This window comes from Hyperolius riggenbachi, chromosome 6 (assembly GCF_040937935.1).
Source record: "Hyperolius riggenbachi isolate aHypRig1 chromosome 6, aHypRig1.pri, whole genome shotgun sequence".
In the NCBI taxonomy this organism is placed as follows: Eukaryota; Metazoa; Chordata; class Amphibia; order Anura; family Hyperoliidae; genus Hyperolius; species Hyperolius riggenbachi.
Window position 1 is genome coordinate 47,357,950 of NC_090651.1, and position 22,080 is coordinate 47,380,029.

The window sequence follows — 22,080 nt, forward strand, 5'->3', positions numbered from 1 at the left end:
TTCTGCATAAATCCTGATTTCTGCCAATACCATTTCCAATTTCCCGTTTCCCAACTTTCCGATTTTTAATTTACCATTTTTCCGATTGTTGATTTTCCAATTCCTGAGGACTATTTTATTTGTCATTTTTTTTTTTGCTTTGGAAAAGGCAAAAAAATGACTAAAAATTTGAAAAAACAGAAAATCAGTCTTGTGGTTGGTTCTAAAATTTCCACGGTATTCTGATTTTTGAGGAAAAATTCTGCACTCTCTGATTGCTCCAATACTTCCTAGTTCTGTGATTGGGCTAAAGAGTTGTGGTAAATTGGATTTCAACAGACTTCTGATTCACATTTTCTGATTTCGGGGTTCTGATGGAAAATTACGATATCCAATACGAAATGTCAATTCCGCATAATCCAAACATGCATCTCTAGTCAGCAGGTAACTGTATAACTGATGGTTTATAGCCCAGCCTTTCCCCTCACAGACCATGATGGCAGAATGCACATACATATTAAAGACAACCTGTAATGAAAACATGTTAAAGATAGATACCTCAGTAGAGGGTAGCCTCTAGATAGTCCAGAGGCTTTCCGCAGCCTTCTCCACACCACTGATTAGAGATGGATGGAAATGCCAATAGTGCTTTCCATGTCTAATTTACAATAAGTCTTTTTTTTGGTCATTTTTTGCTTTCTCTGATTGACCTATGAAAGGATATGTAGGTATATATGTATATATATATGTATATATATATATATATTAGTGTATAGTATAGTATATAGATCAATTTCATATACAAGTATACATGTATCTAATCAGTGTGATATTAGGGTGTCTTCAGAAGAACCAGCCTCACATCTGTGCAGGAAAACACTGGCTGTATGAAACCCAGAATAGGCAAATTCTCTCTGGGCAAATCCCCTGAGTGTCCCTCAAGCAACTGTATATTCATAAATAACATATTTCCCCGTGATCATTGAACTGTGTTAATTCTTGTAAATCACATGACTTTCTGTAATTATGGTGACATATGATGATATACTGCGCATGAGCAAATTCTGTATTCAGCAGCATATAAGGAAAATATGGAACTCATAATACAGCACAATTTGGGCTCACAACTTCTGTGTGTGTGTGTCTTTTGTTAACCATTTTATGTCCTGGCGCCAGGAAATTAAGTAGTCTAAAGCATCTGATATCTGACAATGCCGTGACATGAACTAAAATAGCAACCACTCCTTTCAACCTGGAAGTGTTGGACCAGTCAGAGGTTAGGTGCACACTTAGCAGAAACGCTAGTGTTGCAGAAGACGCTGCGTTTTTGCCGCTAATGGAAGTCTATGGGCCACAGGAAAAACGCATATCAAAAACGAATATGCGCTTTCTATGCATGCGTTTTTAAAAAACCGCTGATTTTGTTGCATGGTATGCAAAAAACGCAGCAAATACGCACATAATGAAAATCAATGGAAACGCAATGGTATGCATTTTTCATGTGTGTTTTTTTTTTACTTTCATTTCACAAACATAACTCCTGCCTACCTAGTTTTCAGTGGTGTAATCCATTGCTGGCAGGAATCTCTGTTACAGCTGTTCTAATAGTGGCTCTGTATGTGTTTACATTGTTGCCTGGCAACCAGACTCCCGGTCTGTGCAAAGAGTCGGTCTGTGCAGAGTCATCTGTTATCAGCTGCTGGGAGAATCAGCCAGAATCAGCCCCATCTACACCATACGATTCTTTGTCCAATTCGATTCAATTTGATTCGATTCATTAATTCGATTCAATCCGACCTGTCCAATTCATGATTCGATTCAATTCGATTCAAATTGAATCGAATCATGAATCGGACATGTCAGATTGAATCAAATCAAATCAATGAATCGAATCGGATTGAATCGAATCGGACAAAGAATTGTATGGTGTAGATGGGGCTGATTATGGCTAATTTTCCCAGCAGCTGATAACAGATGACTCTCTGCACAGACCGGGAATCTGGTTGCCAGGCAACAATGTAAACACATACAAAGCCGTTGTTATAACAGCTGTAACAGCGATTCCTGCCAGCAATGGATTACACCACTGAAAGCTAGGTAGGCAAAAGTTATGTTTGTGAAATGAAAGTAAAAAAAAAAAACACCCCTAACAAATGGATTAGCCTCCCAGTCCGTCATTTACATACACTGAGGATTACATGTTGCTTTGATGAAACCATTCATTTTTTTTTTTACTTTTTACACTATTTTAGAAGGATGTTTAATAGTTTATGCATAAACCACTTTTTATTTTTTTTCCTCATTCGCGAAAGAGGTCCTTTAAGCCCTAAAATTGAACATGCAAGAGGCAATTTAGGAATAAAAAATACCAGATGCAATTCTCACAATTACAGAACAAAAACAGGTACACTTTAGAGTCTGGTTTAAAATGGCTTTAGAAAATCATAATCAAAACCAGCCAATTTAAAAATAGCCATGTTTTTTTCATAACACTGTATTGCTTTTATTTCTTTGAATAGCACAAAGATATGTAAAAACAAAAGGTCTGGAATTTAATAATTTATTTGGGTCAGTGGTACACCCTATTCAAATAAGATTCCTTCAACTCCTCCACCCATTGAGTAGTTTGCGCTGTTTTTTTTTTCTTTTTATTATTAATATAGATCAATATACTTGGCATTGCAAGTCTCTCGCTTTGTACTTATCATTTGCTTAGAAGATTTTAAAATAATCATGAAAAAAAGAGCCAGGATTATAAAGTATCCACCAAAGCAAGCGCTGTGAAATCCTCGCGTTTGAAGTCAATAGCAGTCGGTCTGCAAAAACGCCAGTTGTGGTGGGGGGGCGGAGGGGACCTCAAAAGTGGCACCTCATGAGTCATAACCTATCAATATATACATGAATCCTCCGCAAATAAGATGAATCTCAATTCCGATAAAGATCAAATCAACGGACACGGCGGCGTAAACACGATAGAAAATTGTGAGACAACAAATAATTGACGTAAGTGGCAATGTTTGATTACATAAACAAGTTATTATTTTTTTCACGTATTGTAGAGATGAAAAAAAAAAAGAAAAAAAAAACTTAATGTAATTACTTTTTTTTATTTTTTAAATTTTATCAACAGAACAATTTGATACAGCTCTTTACACGGTATCCATTTGGGAAGATTCTGTTTCCATGACAACACAGCACAAAGTTTAAATATAGCAGTTAATATTTTAGGTTGTTCACTGGTACATGTCAGGCGAGATATGTTTCATTTAAACAACCACCTACGATAATATGTTAAATACAAAAATATATATATGTATGTTCCAGAAATTATACATTCTGGTAGCAGGCAAGGCCTTGGAAAAAAAAAAGGCTGTTATTTGTCAAGATGTTAATTTGGTTTTATTGGAGGCAAATAAATCTGGGTCATGAATTATTAATCATCAAAATCTATTTTTAAGGAGACGTATACAAGGCAGGAGTGTCACAGACTATATATTTACCACTGTCAATCCCTATGAGTTATACCATAATGGAAAAGCTCTCTTGAAGCTGCGCCTGCAAAAGACTGAAGACTTGTCACTTTCCATTCAGTGATTAAATCGCTTGAAATATGCTGTCATTTTTGTTAAAGGGGATGTGGATCCTGGCAGAGTAGCATATCCCTGTAACCATATCGAACTTTTAAAGAGAACCTGTCCTCAAATTTTCTTGGCGAATATCAATCATTTCTTGATCTCTCTTTTATTTTTTAACTTCTCATTTTGCAATGCTTGGTTCAGGTGTGTGATTCAAACATTACTGCAGACAAAGAGCTCAGCAGGACTGCCAAGCAACCGGTATTGTTTAAAAGGAAATAAATATGGCTGCTTCCACCTACCTCTGGCTTCAAGTTCCATTTAATAAGGACATGTTCTTTAGGAAAGGCCTGGTTCATTAAGTAGAGGACATTACTCTGTTTCTCACTCCATCCCAGTAGTACCATCCCAGTAGTACCGAGGGAAAGACAGGGGGAGGGAGGGTGATGACCAGGGAGGGGGCCAACTTTATTCCTCCCTACCTCTCCATGGGCTTCCCTCAGGGGAGGACTGGGACCTTTTGGCCTGGGGGGAAAACACAAACTAGAGGCCCGTTTTCACAGCAGCCCCAGCCCAAATGACATCACACACGTGCTATATGCCAGTAGTCACGTGGGAAATACAGCAAGGATACTCTAGGGACAGCATGACAGGTAAAGTATAAATGCACTAGCACCAGGGGGCACATAATACATTTTGAGTTGCATGTATTATCTGTATTGAGTTACATGAGTTATCTGTATTGCAGCCACATCACACACAGGCTACTTGCCTGAAATATGACTCCTGTCCCTACCAATCTCTCACACAAGTCCTGCAAGCAGCCCTTCTGGAGTCTGGGGACTGTCTGCCAGCAGCCCTTCTGGAGTCTAGGGACCGTCTGCCAGCAGCCCTCCTGGAGTCTAGGGACTGTTGAATACTTTTCAACCTAGACAATACCTTATGTAGCTGTGCAGTCAATTTAACAATGGTGAGAGACCAGACAGATTTCTTGAGGAGATTTTTTTCCCACGGACCCTGCAGGCAAGCCTCTGCTCTGCATCATGCTGTGTATATTACCAGCTTGCCCACCCTCTAATTGTTCTGTAATTGGGCGTGTATTTCCCTCAGCTAGCCTAGTGGTTTACATTGCCTTATACGAAAACATGAATGCACCAGCCCTAAATCATTAAATGAGAGGCAGCCTGGGGGGAAATCTCCACCCTTCCCCCCTGGCCAGTCCTCCCCTGGCTTCCCTCCTGTGTCTCCCCAATTGCAGAGCACAGAGTTCTGCTTGAGTGATATAGTCTCACCTGTTCCCGATGTCCTCTCCGTCAATCCTCTAGTCTTCACCAGCCGGAAGCTCACCACTTCCTGTTCTCTACATGTAGCGTGATTACATGGGGCATACAGAGAGAGCAGGCAGGGAGCGGCTAGCTGGTGAGGTGGATGGGCGGAAAGGAGGGAGCACAGAAGGAGGGCCTCTGGAGTAGAAGGGAGGGAGAAATGAAGTTAGGCCCACTTCCCCACCCCACCTTTGCCTACCCCTTGGTACATTACTGGGATAGACTGAGAAATGGATAAATGTGCTCTACTTGTTGATCAACACCTTTTCTGATTCAGTCCCATTCATTCATTTAAGCTTTGTCAAAAATGTGTAAAAACCCCAACCCTTGAGGACTGCAGTTCAAAATCCTTGTGAGATTGTCCCCTTCCCAGCATCATGAATGATGCATTTGGAAGGCCATTCTAAAAAGGACATTTCGCCCTCCTGTCATCTAATGAACTTACTTACAAACGTTGTGCTCTTCTCATGTTAAAGATTTCAAAGACCGTGTTTCTGATATGTGGGATAGACTGGGGGAATAAAATATTTTGCCGCACTTCCTGGGTCAGAGGTAATGTTTGCTGTATTTGTATGTGTTAGGGGTAACATTTGCCGCATTTCATGTGTGGGGGTAAAGTTTGCCCCAGACCCCCATTACGGCTAGCTTCACCCACATCTTGTTATGATCACACTCATTTTTAGCAACTTAGAAAAGTTTTGTACCCGTTCTCATGCTATACATTTATAATAAAACAGTCATTGCAATTGGCTGCAATCCTCTCACATGGATTCAGTCTGTGTACTCTACATTGCAGTCAGTAGGGATGATGCAAATCTAACAGCTACAGCAGCCACACCCTCAGGGCCTAAAACAAAGCCTTAATACGTCTCTGCTTCTAGTTTTGTTTTATTTTTTATCTGCTAAAGCCTTATTACACAAATACACACACACAGACTAAAACAAAAAATGAACATTTTATAGTTAAAGAAAACTAGAAAACTTAGAAAAAAAGGGGAGAAAAATAAATCTATACAATGCTAAGTGAGAAGTTAAAAAATAGCAGAGAAATCAATAAATTATTGATATTCGCTATGTAACTTGCTTGTGTTGTTTGACCCACAATGAGCCTGCGCGTAATCATCTTTACTACTGACAGACAAGAAAAAAACTGACACAACTAACTGCCATTATTTATAAACACACCCACTAACATTGCGATAGGCTAAAAGTTTTTCTTTTTATAGATCTACATATGCACAGTGGGAGATACTGTTTGCTTGTCAGATGGAAACAGCTGTTAGTTCCCACAATGCAACGTTACAACGAGGTTCACAGACAGGAAACTGTCAGAACCTAGGTCCTGACATCACACTGTGGGAGGAGTTTCACCACAATATCAGCCATACAGACCCCCCCCTCCCCCCCCCCCCCCCCCCGATGATCTATTCAAGAAAAGGTAAAGATTTCTCATGGGAAAGGGGGTATCAGCTACTGATTGGGATAAAGTTCAATTCTTAGTTATAGTTCCTCTTTAATTATTATATCATATTAGATTGGTGCTTAGAGGTGGGATTAAAGTACAGCTGCAATTTAAACTCAATTTTCCGGTGAACACACCATCTGTAAGGCTAATAACATAAGGATTAACAATTGCCATTTTTTGTACTAAACAAGGCTTCTTAGGATTAAAGTCCTGTCTATAAATTACCATCATATGGCCAAGAAGGATTATGAGCAACCATGGTTTGTTGAGAAGCAAAATTGTTCCCGCTCGTGTTCAAGGAAGAATCTGTGGCAGAGGGAGTCAATTTATTTAACCTGTATGACCTCCTGTTATGGCGCTCCATGCTGAGTACCATCCTCCCAACACTTCCTGCTTCACTGTCAGAACTTCCATGTGAAGGAGGAAGTATCAGGAGAATGGAGCAAGAGGTGGTCCTACAGGTAAGTTAACTTCCCTGCAAAACTGTGGTCACTCATCCCTGATGGCCTCAACCATCCTGTTATGACTGTAGTGGCACTAGTGCAAGTGATCACAACTGGCAGCCATAACTGAGTATTTACTGAAAATTATTGTACAAACCAATTGCAACAGCACAAAGAAAAGACAAGGGCAGATCGAGGTCAGAGGCAAAGGGATCAGGAGAAAAGCAAAGAGGCACAACAGTCAACAGGAGGCAACTAAGCACATGCTGTGGCAAAATTCCAGAAAGGCTAGAGACCTTAAAGAACAACTATCAAAGAAACAGTTCTTCTGTAAACCCCTCATTCCTATCTAGGTTTTACCCAGCATCATTAAAATATATTTTTTAGAGGTCTCTAGGCTCAGCCTATGTGAAAAAAATAGCCCTGTTTATCAGCTATATGTAACAATTGTATTGGCATGGGGGGGGGGGAGGGGGCGCAGAACTGTCTAAGCTACACTTCTCCCTGGCTGTAAATTGTTTACACTGCTGAGGCAGAGAGAGAGATACACACAGCAAGGATCAGGCACACAGCTGCAGGTGATGATTATTTACACACTATTGGAAGCTATATTTCTGCTTTATATCATTCTGAATATATTTTCCTCACAGTTTAACTGCAAGTGAGGTCTATATGGTTCTGTATGTTGGATGTGCTGGGCACAGTCCTCCGTAGTAAAGCCCACAGTAACTCTGCTTTGTCATTTTTTCTTCACACACATGAAAAGATAAAAAAAAGCCCTTGTATTGCTATTTGTAGCAATTACTGGAAATGTATGTGGCATTTAGAATTTTACCTAACTTTGATAGTTGTCCTTTAAATAGTGGAGCTGAAGATGTATGTATAGTTGATTAATGTCCAGACAGCTTGTAGGAAGGACACCTTCTAGTGAACAGTGGAAGTACAACAGTCCAGGAGCACGGTGCCACCAGCAGGTGAATCAGGGAGTTTCAGGCACAACAATGTCCAGAAAATCTTGTCCTGCTGGTGAGCAGCGAAAGTACAACAGTCGAGGCTTTCAAAGCCACCAAACGCTACACCCAAACTAAAGCAGAACTTTGAACACATTTGAGATGAGAAAAATTGTATCTGTTGATGTGGCTGCTGCTACTTGGGCCTTTCTGGTGTTCAGGCTGCAAGGAGGCAGGCACAGAGTGGATCCCTCAGAGAAGATTGTAGTCTGCAGCACAGACAATCTGTGGGGCAGGGCAGCTGGTGTCTAAACTCCAGAGCAGGTAACTTAAAAGCGATGTATTTAATATCAGCTGTAACTCAATGCCTGCACAGATCTAAGAAAACATTTGTGCCTGCAGTGGCGCTTTAAAGAAACAAGCCTGCTTAATATTGTGCAACAGACAAATATAGTTTTTGTATGAACCACAAGTATTTACAAACCGATCACATTCATGTACTAATTAGTTTAATTAAATTGTCTGAAGTGTGGGCTGAATTCTAAAGATTGTTTAAAAAGCAAACTTAAAAAGTGGAATAGACTGAATAGTAGAACTGTGCTCTCAAACTGTACTTAACAATCGCTCTCGGAAAAAGTCAATTAAGCAGCAGAATAATTGAGCAGCAAGGTTTTTTTATTACATAATTTTTTTTCTAAACATTGGGGGAATTATGAAATGATATAAAAAAAATAGTACTGGAATGAATACAAAGAGCACTTTCCGGGGTATGTATCTCTTTGTGCGCTAAATCTGCCACGATGTCTCTCCTCCGAGAAATGTATAATGTTATCAGTATATATATTTTATTTATTTATGATGTGCAGCACTAAAAATACATTTTTATTTTTCATAAGCAGCATGAATTATAACTAAATGTTTTTGATGTCAACTGCTGGTTTGACTGACAGTGGCATTAAAGCAAAACTGAAGCGAAAATAAACTTATGAGATAATGAGTTGTATGTGTAGTACAGCTAAGGAAAACAATTATTAGTAGCGAAGAAAAGAGTCCCCTATTGTTTTGCAGTACAGGAAGAGCTAAAAACATCAGTTGTTATTCATGCAAAGGAGGTTCTGTGAGCTATGCTATCTACTGGATCAAATACAGCCCTGTTGTTTGAAGCACTTAAACAGCGAAGAAACAGTGAGAGATAGCTTAAAGTGAACCTCCAGACTAAAAATCTACTCAGCAGCACTGAAAAGGCTTTTTGTTTCTTCAACAGTTTCACAGCATCAGAACTTTTTTTAGCTGCACAAAAACTAAGGTCTGTCCCATCAAAGAAAACTGCCTGGGCATTTTTCCCCTGATGCTGTGCAAAGCATGATGGGATTTCCTATGTTGTTATTTACGTTGCCTAGCAACTGAGGGGGGGGGGGGTGATCAGCACACAGGACAGTTGGAACTGTGTCTCATGCTCCCTGTCACCTCCTTTCAACCAAAAAGATGGCTGCCCCATGAAATCACAAACATTTGCCTGTTCTTTTAAAACAGGGTGGGTAAGAGATTATATTACCTTTCTATTTTAATTAACATAACTAATGTAACTTAATGACAGTACGTTTGTTTAGGCTGAAGTTCCCCTTTAAGACAAGCTTTTACTGCAGGAAAGTTCAAAGGGACATTAGTTCTTCTTTGATTTATAACTTAAAAGACAGGAGGCCATATTCTATTCCAGGTGAAAAGTAGCTTGCAGATGCAAGTTGCTTATCACCTTGCCATTGCGGGAGTATTACCGGCAAATTGTATTGGCGGTTTTCTTTATGCAATGGCCAATCGTTAGGGAACATTACCTAGGCAAAAAGTCTGAGCGATGCTCCCTATTACCTGGTGATGGGGAGCATAGTTTGACCCTGTCGTGCTGTCTTTCAGCACCACCGCCTCGCTCCCCACACATGCGCGCGCACCAGCTGAACATCCGCCGCCATCTTCAGCCACTGCATCTGGGGGTCATCTTTAATAATTGCTCTCGGAAAAAGTAAATTATTAGCTGGTTTAGACCTCTTTGCAGGTCTAAGCTAACACTAATGTCTGCCGAGAAGCATAACTTCCCGAGACATGAAAAGAACAATTAGATAGTGTGTAAAGATCTCGCCGGATGATTATATCGACCAAGCGAGATCTGTACCGCCGGAAGGACCGTTAGGATGAATTGGATTAGGAGATGCTCCCATTGCCTAATTTAAAGAGAACCCGAGGTGTGTTTAAAGAATGGTATCTGCATACAGAGGCTGAATCTGCCTATACAGCCCAGCCTCTGGTGCTATCCCAAACCCCACTAAGGTCCCCCTGCACTCTGCAATCCCTCATAAAGCACAGCCATGCTGTGTGGCTGTGTTTACATCTGTAGTGTCAGTCTCAGCTGCTCCCCCGCCTCCTGCATAGCTCCGGTCCCTGCCCCCGTCCCTTCCCTCCAATCAGCAGGGAGGGAAGGGATGCAGGCGGGGACTGGAGTTCTGCAGGAGGCGGGGAGAGCAGCAGACTGACACTATAGAGATAAACACAGCCAGCTCTGACAAGCTTTTGTCAGCAGCGTGGCTGTGATTTATGAGGGATTGCAGAGTGCAGGGGGACCTTAGGGGGGTTTGGGATAGCAACAGAGGCTGGGCTGTATAGGCAGATCCAGCCTCTGTTTGCAGATAATATTCTTCAAACCCACCTCGGGTTCTCTTTAAGAACTCGTGAGCACTTAGCGCATGGGCGTAACAATCACCCCAGCGACCCCCGCCCATGGCAGGGGGGCCCAGAGGCTTTGCGTGGCCCCTCCTCCACCCTCTGCCCATCCGCAAGTGCATCCAATTAGCAAAAAAACCTACCTACCTTTTCGCTTGAAAAAAACGCATGCAGGAGCATGTGTAATTTTTTCCTGCTTACAGACACTGCTTAACAGCAGAACGCTCTCTGCTGCCATTTGCCGGCTCCCGATCATGTGACCTGCATGGGGTTTGGGGACCAAGGAGGCCTCATGCTATCATTTTTGCAGGGGGGGGGGCTGTTAAGTCTAGTTACGACCCTGGCTTAGCGCAGGTGAGTTCTGCAATAGAATATGGCCCAGAGTGTGCAACTGTGACAATACTGTGCAATGTTATTAAAAGAAAAAAAAAAAGCTATACAATTGAAAATAAAAATATGAGATTCTTTTTCTTTTTGCTAATTATGTTCTAGACTTTATCCGTACTAGACATACGTTTCATGATATCATTTTGGTGACAGTTTGGGTAATGAGGACCGTACATGCACAGTCCTTGTCTTAGCAATCGGCATGTGCAGTTCTATGGAGGGTGGAAAAGGGAAGAAAGGAATCAAATAAGCAAGAAGCATCCTGTGATGCAGGAAAAACAAAGAAAACAATGTGCTCATTCATCGTTTAGCGATACGGCATGGTGGATGGCTAAATTACTTTGTAGGGCAGCAGTACACATGCTGCCGGATTCTCCGCTGAGAAGTCCAGAAAGATGGTCCAGGGTGAGTGTTTTTTAGTGGTTGTACGAGGATTAACATTACAGGAGTCAAGAATCTTGGTTTAGCAGTAAATTAACAGAGCAGAGATAAGCTTACTGCTGTCAGCCGTTGTGTTATTGTTACACTTATCACGGCAATTGTCATGGAGTTTAAAAACTACAATATAGGAAAATTCAGCAGGGAATTACAGTAATAGTGTGTGTTAAGTCAGGGATAGAGGAAAAAGCATTAGAATTAAAGCAACCCAGTGGGATCCTTTTGTCAAAAATGTAGGTACTTACCTCCTCCAGAGGTTTCCCCCATTGTCACTCTGGCCCAGTGACAAGTACAGATGCACTGCACAGGTGCAGGATGGCTGGGACCTGCACAGTGGCAAGGAACTGCCACTTGGGCTTGGCAGAGAAAGTGGAGCCATTTCTGTTCCGTGCTCGTGCTCACGCACAACTGGCTCATGGGCTTTATTGACAAGCCATTGTTGACAGGCTTGCGGGGGGCTCAGTGAGGAGGAGGGCGTCAGGCTTCCCTCTCCCAAAGTAAGATCTCAAACTGGTCATTTTTTTCTCTTCAGGCACTCTTTAAAGAGAATCTGTACTCTAAAATTCTTACAATAAAAAGCACACCATTCTATTCATTCTGTTCTCCTGGGCCCCTCTGTGCTGTTTCTGCCACTCCCTGCTGCAATCCTCGCTTGTAATTGCCAGTTTTAGGAAGTGTTTACAAACAAAAGACATGGCTGCTAACCAGAGTGTGATAGGCTGAGAGGAGAGCTTGGAGAGGGTGTGTTAAGCTTCTGCCTATCACAAGCTGTGCTGCACATTCCACACATTCCAGCCTGAGCCTGACAGAGCCGACAGAGGAGAGAAGATAGGATTTATTATAGAGACAGTGCAACTTGAAAAGGCTGCAGTAAGCCAAATCACATTAGAACAGGTATAGGAACTTATAGGATAGAAGAAATAAGGCTCAACATTTTGTTACAGAGTCTCTTTAAAGCCTAACTACATGATTTTTCTCTGTTCATTCACCCGCCAGCACGTAGCTACATTTTCATGGGGCCTTTAAATCTAGGCACTCTTGAGTAATGCCACCTGCCCCTATCCTATGAATATGAGTTGATTGGGCAATTTACATTTCTATGCAGTGCACACTGTGCATAGCCCATAGGCACTGAGACATAGTCAGAGGATGGACAAACAACGGAAAGCTAATTATGAACACATCAAGTACCACCTGGGCCTCCTCATATCCAAGGCCCTATAGCAGTTGCTATGGTTGCTATGGCTATTGCTACATCCATGTGCTCACTTAACATTATAAGATACCCAATCTTGCCCCTTACATAATCTATAGATACCTTTGAGGCTACAGGATTGATGTCATGTTAGTGTTTCCCACTACCTGTTGACTATGTCTACTGGATGACTTCCACCATATATTTGGAGTGATGATGCCACCTGAGGTCAAATATGGGAGAAGACAGGGAATACCTGTCAGTCTCTTCATTTTCAACCGCCCATTGGAGGGTGGCTTTGAGGTCTTTTACTGGTGGTAAGTTCCAATGTTTAACCACTTAAGGACCCACCCTTTACCCCCCCTTAAGGACCAGCGTTATTTTTTGTGATCTGTGCTGGGTGGGCTCTACAGCCCCCAGCACAGATCAGCTGGCACACAGAGCGATCAGATCGCCCCCCTTTTTTCCCCCCTATGGGGATGATGTGCAGGGGGGGTCTGATCGCTCCTCCTGTCTGGCATGTTGCGGGGGGGCACCTCAAAGCCCCCCTCCACGGCGAAATTCCCCCCTCCCTCTCCTATCTGCTCATCTCCGGTGATCGGGGCTGCACAGGACGCTATCCGTCCTGTGCAGCCAGTGACAGGCTGTCCCCTGTCACATGGCGGCGATCCCCGGCCGCTGATTGGCCGGGGATCGCCGATCTGCCTTACGGCGCTGCTGCGCAGCAGCGCCGTACAATGTAAACAAAGCGGATTATTTCTGCTTGTGTTTACATTTAGCCTGCGAGCCGCGATCAGCGGCCCGCAGGCTATTCACGGAGCCCCCCGCCGTGAATTGACAGGAAGCAGCCGCTCGCGCGAGCGGCTGCTTCCTGATCAATCAGCCTGCAGCTGGCGACGCAATACTGCGTCGCTGGTCCTGCAGCTGCCACTTTGCCGACGCGCGTTATGAGTGCGCGGTCGGCAAGTGGTTAAATGGATTTTCTGGTTTGGAAATCAGTCACACCCTCGCCTGCCAATGCCACACCTCTGCCCCCTCCAATGCCAGCCACACCCTCTCTAACCTCAGGATGATGTCATCACCTGGCCTCTGTCTCATCTACTATGAAGACTTGCCAACTGGACCATATGTCTAAAAAAGGCTACATAGCCCTGAGACTAGGGTGGCTGGGTATGGTCAAAGGGTTTGTTGCAAATGGAAAAGAGAGGCTGCAAAATGGGGAGCAAAACAAGGAAGTGAGGAGCTGCTGTTCAAGGGAGCTGTATATGAAAGAGAAGAGCCGTTGCACATGGATGTTAAAGAGGAACTCCAGTGAAAATAATGTAATAAAAAAGTGCTTCATTTTTACAATAATTATGTATAAATGATTTAGTCTGTTTTCCCATTGTAAAATCTATTAAATCCCTGATTTACATTCTGACATTTATTACATGGTGACATTTTTACTGTTGGCAGGTGATGTAGCTGCTGCGTGCTTTTTTGGCAAATGGAAACAGCTGTAAACAGCTATTTCCCACAATGCAACAAGGTTCACAGACAGGAAACTGCCAGGAGTACCACGGTCCTCAGAGTTTCTTGTGGGAGGGGTTTCACCACAATATCAGTCATACAGCGCCCCCTGATGGTCTGTTTGTGAAAAGGAATAGATTCCTCATGTAAAAGGAGGTATCATCTACTGATTGGGATAAAGTTCAATTCTTGGTCGGAGTTTCTCTTTAAAGTTGGTAGAAGTGGCTACACTTGCAATGAAATGGTTAATGCTGGACAGTAGTGGCGCTATGGTAAAATGGGGGCCACACAGACTGCAATGCAACTATTGCGGCACCCGGGGGGGGTAGGGAATGTAATTTGGGCACTGGTGACACTCTATAAATATTGGGATTAGGCTGTTGATGTCCATTAATTAGCCTATTCAGCAGCAGGGGGTCGGCTAGGGTTAGTCATAGTCATCGGGGGAGAGGTTGGTCAGGGTTAGGCATTGGGGGGGGGCAGTGTCGGTTGTGACAAGGCATTGGGGGGTGGAGTTTGGTTAGGGTTAGGCATTGGCAGGGGTGCCAGTTAGAGTGAGGCATTGGTGGGAGGTTGATTAGGGTTATGCATAGGTGGCGGAACAGTTAGGGTTAGGCATTGGTGGGGAAGGAGGGGGGAGTTGGTTAGGGTTGGGCAATGGGGGTGAGGGCTCATGTGAGAGTAAGGTTAGTTTTGGGCGTAGTAAAACATTGTTTAAGATTATCGATATCCTACTATCGGAATTATGCAGTGTTCATTGTAGAATATTGGTATGTACTGATATTCTACTTGCGGCTTTCTCCGGTGCCCAAATCCCCATGGCCCCATTTTAAATGTACGCACATAGAAGAGGATCCACTTTGACCTGTAGGGGCTGCAGGCACGCATAGCAGACACCTGAAGTGATCCCAAGAATATCTCAGAACACCTTACGGTGCCTCCTTTAATGTTGCAATGTTGTTTGATATATAATTCGCTCCACACAGTTCACTTTAAATTAAGATGTGTGGAAGAAAAACCCCATGAAGTCATTTTATTAGGTTTGTCAAGAAACACAATAAACACCATCCAACCACTTTGAATTGCAAATGATTCATCCTTTGATTTTTTTTTCCATCAAAACATGAATAATCATCCTCCGTCTCCCATGCTGGAAACACGATGTGTGTGTGTGTTTCACGCCACCTGAACACTTATTTAACAAAGAACTCTTTGGCGAAACCCAACAATAGCACTCTAATGTGGAAGACGGAAGAGAAAACTTTTTTTTTTTATTCCACTGACATCTGCACGGGCAAAACAAAGAGGATTCTGGTCCTTCTCATCCGCGATACACCTCTTCAATTATTCCCCATCTGTTCTGACACTTTAAAAGCGGGATTTAACTACCTTTCTGTATCATACAGACTTTAGGCCTTTCTTCATCTCTCCATGCTCCCTCCTCACATCTGATGAATAAAAAAAGTACAGCACAAAATGCGATCTCTAGACCTGAGAACAGAAGCAGAGTAGGGGTCAAAGAATTCAAGCATATTCATCTCTTCAGGGGTTTTTTCTCTCCTCCAAGGTGGGGAACATGCAGATTTTCGGTTTTCCAGCCTGGAGACAGTGGGGTGAGAGACTGCCTGTGAATAGGTGCTCCTCATGAGTTCAGAAAAGAGCCGGCGTTCAGAAGAGAGTGCTTACCACCCTACCGCGACTAGAGGAGGCTGCAACGAATGAGCCGAAATGAAATAGAATCTTACCTAACCTTGATTCATGCATTAACTCACTCACAGACTTTTAGTGCTCAGTCTGCGGGCCTTTTCCACATCTTAAAGCCATTATTGAGAGCTCCCAGGTGCAAAACCTTTTAAGATCTTTCTTTTATATACTTCCTTTTTTTTATGCAGTGGATTTTTAAGTGCCTGGATTTGCTTTTCCTTATTAAGAAAAATAAAATCCCAGCCTGCTCTTTTTGTTTGATTGGTTTCTGTACCACACTCGGTAAATCTCCTCCATCACCAGAAACTTAAAGGGAAATTCCGTTTCACTTAAGGGACTGCAGTAAACGGTTTCTGATATATGGTTAAAAATGTACCGTATACTGTACAAATTCAAAATTTTCCTTCTGCTCCAAAAAATTACCCACACTGTTATAAGCTCGAGAACAAACATATAGTCTTAAAGGACCACTATCACAAAAATGTTAACATTTTATATATACAGTGGGAATGCGAAAGTTTGGGCAACCTTCTTAATCGTCACGATTTTACTGTGCAAATCGTTGGTTGTTACGATACAAAATGTCAGTTAAATATATCATATAGGAGACACACACAGTGATATTTGAGAAGTGAAATGAAGTTTATTGGATTTACAGAAAGTGTGCAATAATTGTTTAAACAAAATTAGGCAGGTGCATAACTTTGGGCACCACAAATAATAAATGAAATCAATATTTGGTAGATCCTCCTTTTGCAGAAATTACAGCCTCTAAACGCTTCCTGTAGGTTCCAATGCAAGTCTGGATTCTGGTTAAAGGTTTTTTGCACCACTCCTCTTTACAAAACATCTCTAGGTTATTAAGGTTTGATGGATTTCGAGCATGGACAGCTCTCTTTAACTCACATCACAGATTTTCAATTATATTCAGGTCTGGGGGACTGAGATGGCCATTCCAGAATGTTGTACTTGTTCCTCTGCATGAATGCTATAGTGGATTTTGAGCAGTGTTTAGGGTCATTGTCTTATTGAAAGATCCAACTCCGGTGCAGCTTCAGCTTTGTCACTGATTCCTGGACATTGATCTCCAGAATCTGCTGATACTGAGTGGAATCCATGCATCCCTCAACTTTGACAAGATTCCCAGTCCCTGCACTGGCCACACAGCCCCAAAGCATAATGGAACCACCACCATATTTTACTGTAGGTAGCAGGTGCTTTTCTTGGAATGCTGTGTTGTTTTTCCTCCATGCATAATGCCCCTTGTTATGCCCAAATAACTAAATTTTAGTTTCTTCAGTCCACAGCACCTTATTCCAAAATGAAGCTTGCTTGTCCAAATGTGCTTTAGCATACCTCAAGCGGCTCTGTTTGTGCTGTGGGCGGGGAAAAGTCCTCCTCTGCATTACTCTCACATACAGCATCTCCTTGTGTAAAGTGTGCCGAATGGTTGGACGATGCACAGTGACTCCATCTGCAGCAAAATGATGTTGTCGGTCTTTGGTGCTGGTCTGTGGGTTGACTCTGACTGTTCTCACCACCATTCGTTGCTTCTGTCTATCCGAGATTTTTCTTGGTCTGCCACTTTTAGCCTTAACTTGAACTGAGCCTGTGGTCTTCCATTTACTCAATATGTTCCTAACTGTGGAAACAGACAGCTGAAATGTCTGAGACAGCTTTCTGTATCCTTCCCCTAAACCATGATGGTGAACAATCTTTGTCTTCAGGTCATGTAAGAGTTGTTTTAAGACCCCCATGGTGCTACTCTTCAGAGAAAGTTAAAAGAGGAGGGAAACTTACAATTGACCCCCTTAAATGCTCTTTCTCATAATTGGATGCAACTGTGTATGTAGGTCAGGTGTCACTGAGCTTACCAAGCCAATTTGAGTTCCAATAATTAGTTCTAAAGGTTTTGGAATCAATAAAATGAAAACAGTGCCTCAATTTACACACCTACTGTAACGGTTGGGATTAGCAACTTAGATGTCTGATTACATGGTGATCTGCAGAATCACCAATAATACAGCCACTATACCTGATTATGTGGTGATCTGCAGAATCACCAATAATACTAGTATAGCTAAAAGGGTGCTAAGAGTGTAGTGCTTGGTGCAACCGTAACTTTATTAGTTTTGCAAGACCTTAACAGAGGGACTGGTAAGGTACTATAATACACAGACTGTAACCTAGTAATTAGGCGAGACCTCACCAGAGGGGCTGGTGAGGTACTATCATTACACAGACAATGTGACAGAGAACAAGTCCCAGCAACTGGTGATGTTGAGGGAATCTCCCGAGGAGCGGGCGGCAGCGGCGGTGGCAGTGGCGGAGATACCCTGCCCGCTCGCCGCTGCCGACCTCCCAAGTGTTACACCTACCTAATTTTATGTAAACAATTATTTCACACTTCTGTAAATCCAATAACAACCAACGATTTATACCATAAAATCATGATGATTAAGATGGTTGCCCAAACTTTCGTATCTCACTGTATATACAGTACTAATAAAATGTACATTTCTCCTAGAGTAAAATGCACTCAAAATTACTTTTGTTTCCTATGTTGCTTTCACTTACAGTACATAGTAAAAAGCTTACAGATCTGATAGATAGATTTTGGGCTAGTGCATCTCTTTATGGGGGATTCTCAGTATTACCTTTATTTTTACAAAAGCATTCCCCGGAAAGAATCTATACAAAGATGTCAGCCAACCTTCCTACTTTTTTTTATACAGTACAGTACACTTATTTTGGCACTTGTGTTTTTGGAAATAGAGAGATAACTGAAAATTCCCCATGAGGTGATGGACTAGTCCAAGACTTGTCAGATATTCACTGCCTAGTGTAAGTGACAGCAACATGAACATTTTTTTAAAAAAATTAAAAAATATTATAGTGCATTTTACTCAGTAGTTGGTGTACTATTTGTTTACATCAGCACCGCTGAGCCATCTGATTCCTAGATGACACTGCACTAAAGATTGTAGAAAGCCTCTTTATTCATTTCTGTAGAATGACCATCTATCATCAATCGGTGAAAGGAACTAGTACAAAAGTACAAAAAACAAGATAAGGGTGAGTGTGACTATGAGTTACCAAGTCTTGAGTACCTACAAAGGTAAATAATTGTAAGTAGGTATAGGGATTGTTGAGTGGTAACAAGGAACAAATAAGGTGGTATATAGGATAAGTGACCCTCATAAATAAAGATAACAGCTCACAGACTGTCCACCACTAGCCTCTAAATATTAGTAACTTTTTAAACCATCACCAAACGATAGGAGACAGGAGGAACCTTTTTTACTGTCTTACTTGCTGTTAACCAGCACACATGTGCAAATTTATACCAGGGTTCCCATTTTCTCGGCCTCGTATGTAAGTCTTCTAACTGTTTTTTAAATGTTTTATTTGTTTTTGGCCTTTGAAAATAAATGGTTTACACTTAGAGCTGCTGTTTCCTTGTATTTTCCATACTAATGCCTGGATGTCGTGTTTGCTTTGATCGGAGTAAATGTGACTGTTGTTTAGTGCTCTTACTAATGGATGTGATGTATACAACTTTATAATGTGTGTTGTCCAAAGTTGGTAAGTGTAAGGAATGAGCATGTCGCTGCCGGCCCTGCCGCTGACTCACATAATGCTACCGGCCCTGCCGCTGACTCATGCGCTGCTCAGCGCGTGAGTCAGCGGCAGGCGGAAGACGCGTTCTCAGTGCGCGCTCCGCCGATGTAAACAGTAGCCACGTGTCTGCCTGCGTGCCAGCTGACCAGTTGACATGCTGAGCTTCAATTGGTTATGGTTAAGTTTAGTTCTGTTTGTTGATTGGTTAGTCCTTGTATTTAAGATTGGTGAGCGCCCCCAGACATCGCCTGTGATAGCATTTAGCTCTGGCTTGTTGCTGGGTATGCGCTCACAGATATTTGATTACCGTTTCTGTCTCTGCTTTTTATCTTTGACCACGTTTAACTCTAGCTTGCTTCCCTGTTGCCGACTCTGCTTTGTATCCTGACCACGCTTATTGGATTACCTATTGCCATCTCTGCTGTGTACCTGGACCTTGCCTGTCTTCTGCCTGGACCGACACTGGCTACACTGACCACGCTACCTCTTAGTGCCTGAACTGCATCCCATTCTACATGCAAACAACCATCTGACTCTCATCTGGATTGCTCCATCTTCCAGGCCTCAGGTGACTATATACCAATGTATACTGTGCTTTCCATTGTACCTTAGGTTCTGTGTGGTGAATACTATCTGTCAGTCTGTATGCTACATCTACCTGCAGGGTATTGTAGTTCTGTTTTAGGTAGGATTTTGTGCAGGTGTTATGAGCTGGGCTATAGGTCAGTCATATGGGCATACAGCCTGACCTATAGTCATTGACCAGACAAGCCTGACAGTAAGCCTCCCTTATCTTTTGGTGATGGTGATCACTGATCACAGGAATGTATAAAGCTTGAAAACCACTACGGTGAAGATTCTAAGGATTGTGTGCTCTACCATATTGACTTTTGCGACCTGCACTGATTTTGTATATAAATGATTCTTTGTGGATTTTGGACACTGTCCTTTCTCAGCAGCGGTCAATCGTCTAACACCCATTGGCGCCAATAAAGACTTCTATTTTTTAAACCAGGTTTATTCTTTTTGTTATTTTAAAACATACAGTGTTTTTAATATGTTCAGCACAAATATAACAATGACATATTAGTACGTATCCAGATATCAGGGTCTACAGGAGAAACTTGAAACATTGGAATACTGTATTGTGCAAAAGTCCATTTATTTCAATAATCAACTTAAAAAGTGCAACTAATTAATGAAATAGGAACCCTCACCCAGGTATTAATTAACTGTTAATTAGTTAATTAAAAATTTTGTGAAACTCGAAACATTAGAATATGGTGCAAAAGTCCATTTATTTAAGTAATTCAACTTAAAAGTTGAAACTAATATATAAAATAGGAACCCTTGGCAGGTGTGTTGGATGAATTAGCTGATTAGAGTCTGACACTTTGAGCCTAGAATATTGAACATTTTCACAATATTCTAATGGGCTGAGATTTTGATTTTGGGGTTTTCATAAGCTGTAAGCCTAAATCATCACAATTATAACAAATAAAGGCTTGTACTATATTGTGTTGCATATAAAGGGCTTGATTCACAAAACGGTGCTAACTGTTAGCACGGCTGTTAGCACGGCTTTTTGCGTGTCTTAGTCCGTTTTCCTGTGTAAAAACGTTTTTGCGTGAAAAAATTTGCGTTCGCGCATTAACGCAAGTTTTTTACGCATTAACGTTCGCGTTCGTGCGGTAACACCAATTTATCGTGACCGTTAACGTGCAAAAAATTCACGCTAACGTGCAAACGCAAATTTTTGCGGTCGATAACCGTTATCATGCGAAATTTTGCGCGAAGCACTTTTCCCAGCATAGTAACAGTTAGCACCGTTTTATGAATCAAGCCCAAAGAGTTTACTGCATACATTAGTTTGACCTTTTAAGTTGAATTTTTGAAATAAATGCACTTTTGCACGATATTCTAATTTTTCAAGTTTCACCTGTGACTGAATGATATCAAAGCATATTTTTGAAAAATCTGTAAAAATCTCACCCATTAAACCTTAACCCCCATACCTCCCTCCTCTTGGATTTCTCTCGGTCTGTAAGACTCTAAGGCTAGCCTACCACATGTAAAACTATCATTCTCATTTTTGTTCTCATTCAAGTTGCAAGTTAAAAAGTCCCCATGGTGCCCTTACCAGGCGCTATACTTAAAAGGGTCCACAATTTGTTTGTTTTAATCTTCTCCTTAGAAGATACTTGCTTAAAGTGAACCTTAAGTCAACTGTAAAAAATGAGATTTACTCACCTGGGGCTTCCCTCAGCCCCCAGCAGCCGATCTGTGCTCTCGCAGCTCCGCTCTGATGTCCCAGGACCCGCCGGCGAGCACTTCCGGTTTGGCCGTCACCGGCAGACAGGCATGGGAACGTGAGTAATTGTTCACGTTCCCAGCCTGTATATCGCCCCCTATGCTGCTATTGCGGCCAGGAGGGAAGCCCCAAGTGAGTAAATCTCATTTTTTACAGTTGACTTAAGGATCACTTTAACGCGGATCCGAGCTGAAAAACTAACTATAACAAGTAACTTGTCTATATAGCTTTTCTAAAGTTTAGATAGTTTACACAGCAAATCTAGCTGCAATCAGCTTCAATAGAATATGAATATTTCTTCCTGTGATACAATGACAGCAGCCATGTTGTTTGTAAACATTACACAAGGCAAGCTTATCTGCATCTTCAGCACTCAGCCTGTGAAAAAAAACCTAATTCACCTCCTCCTCCCTCCTCCCCTCTGCCTCTGAAATCTCTGGGTAGTAATACCTCCCCCTCCTACTGC

At 42.0% G+C, this 22,080-nt stretch overlaps 1 long non-coding RNA gene across 2 annotated transcripts in view; it reads left to right on the forward strand.

The window, feature by feature from the left end:
• The first annotated feature begins 1,997 nt into the window (after window positions 1–1,997).
• The window catches only part of LOC137522420 (uncharacterized), a 64,445-nt gene continuing 44,362 nt past the window's right edge, over window positions 1,998–22,080 (forward strand). The window contains exons 1-2 of one of the 2 annotated variants that reach the window (XR_011022290.1): window positions 1,998–2,076; window positions 19,655–19,871. This is a non-coding gene — a long non-coding RNA (uncharacterized lncRNA). Of the gene's footprint in view, window positions 2,077–18,695; window positions 18,758–19,654; window positions 19,872–22,080 lie in introns of those variants that run through there. The other variant, XR_011022291.1, reaches the window with a different exon arrangement.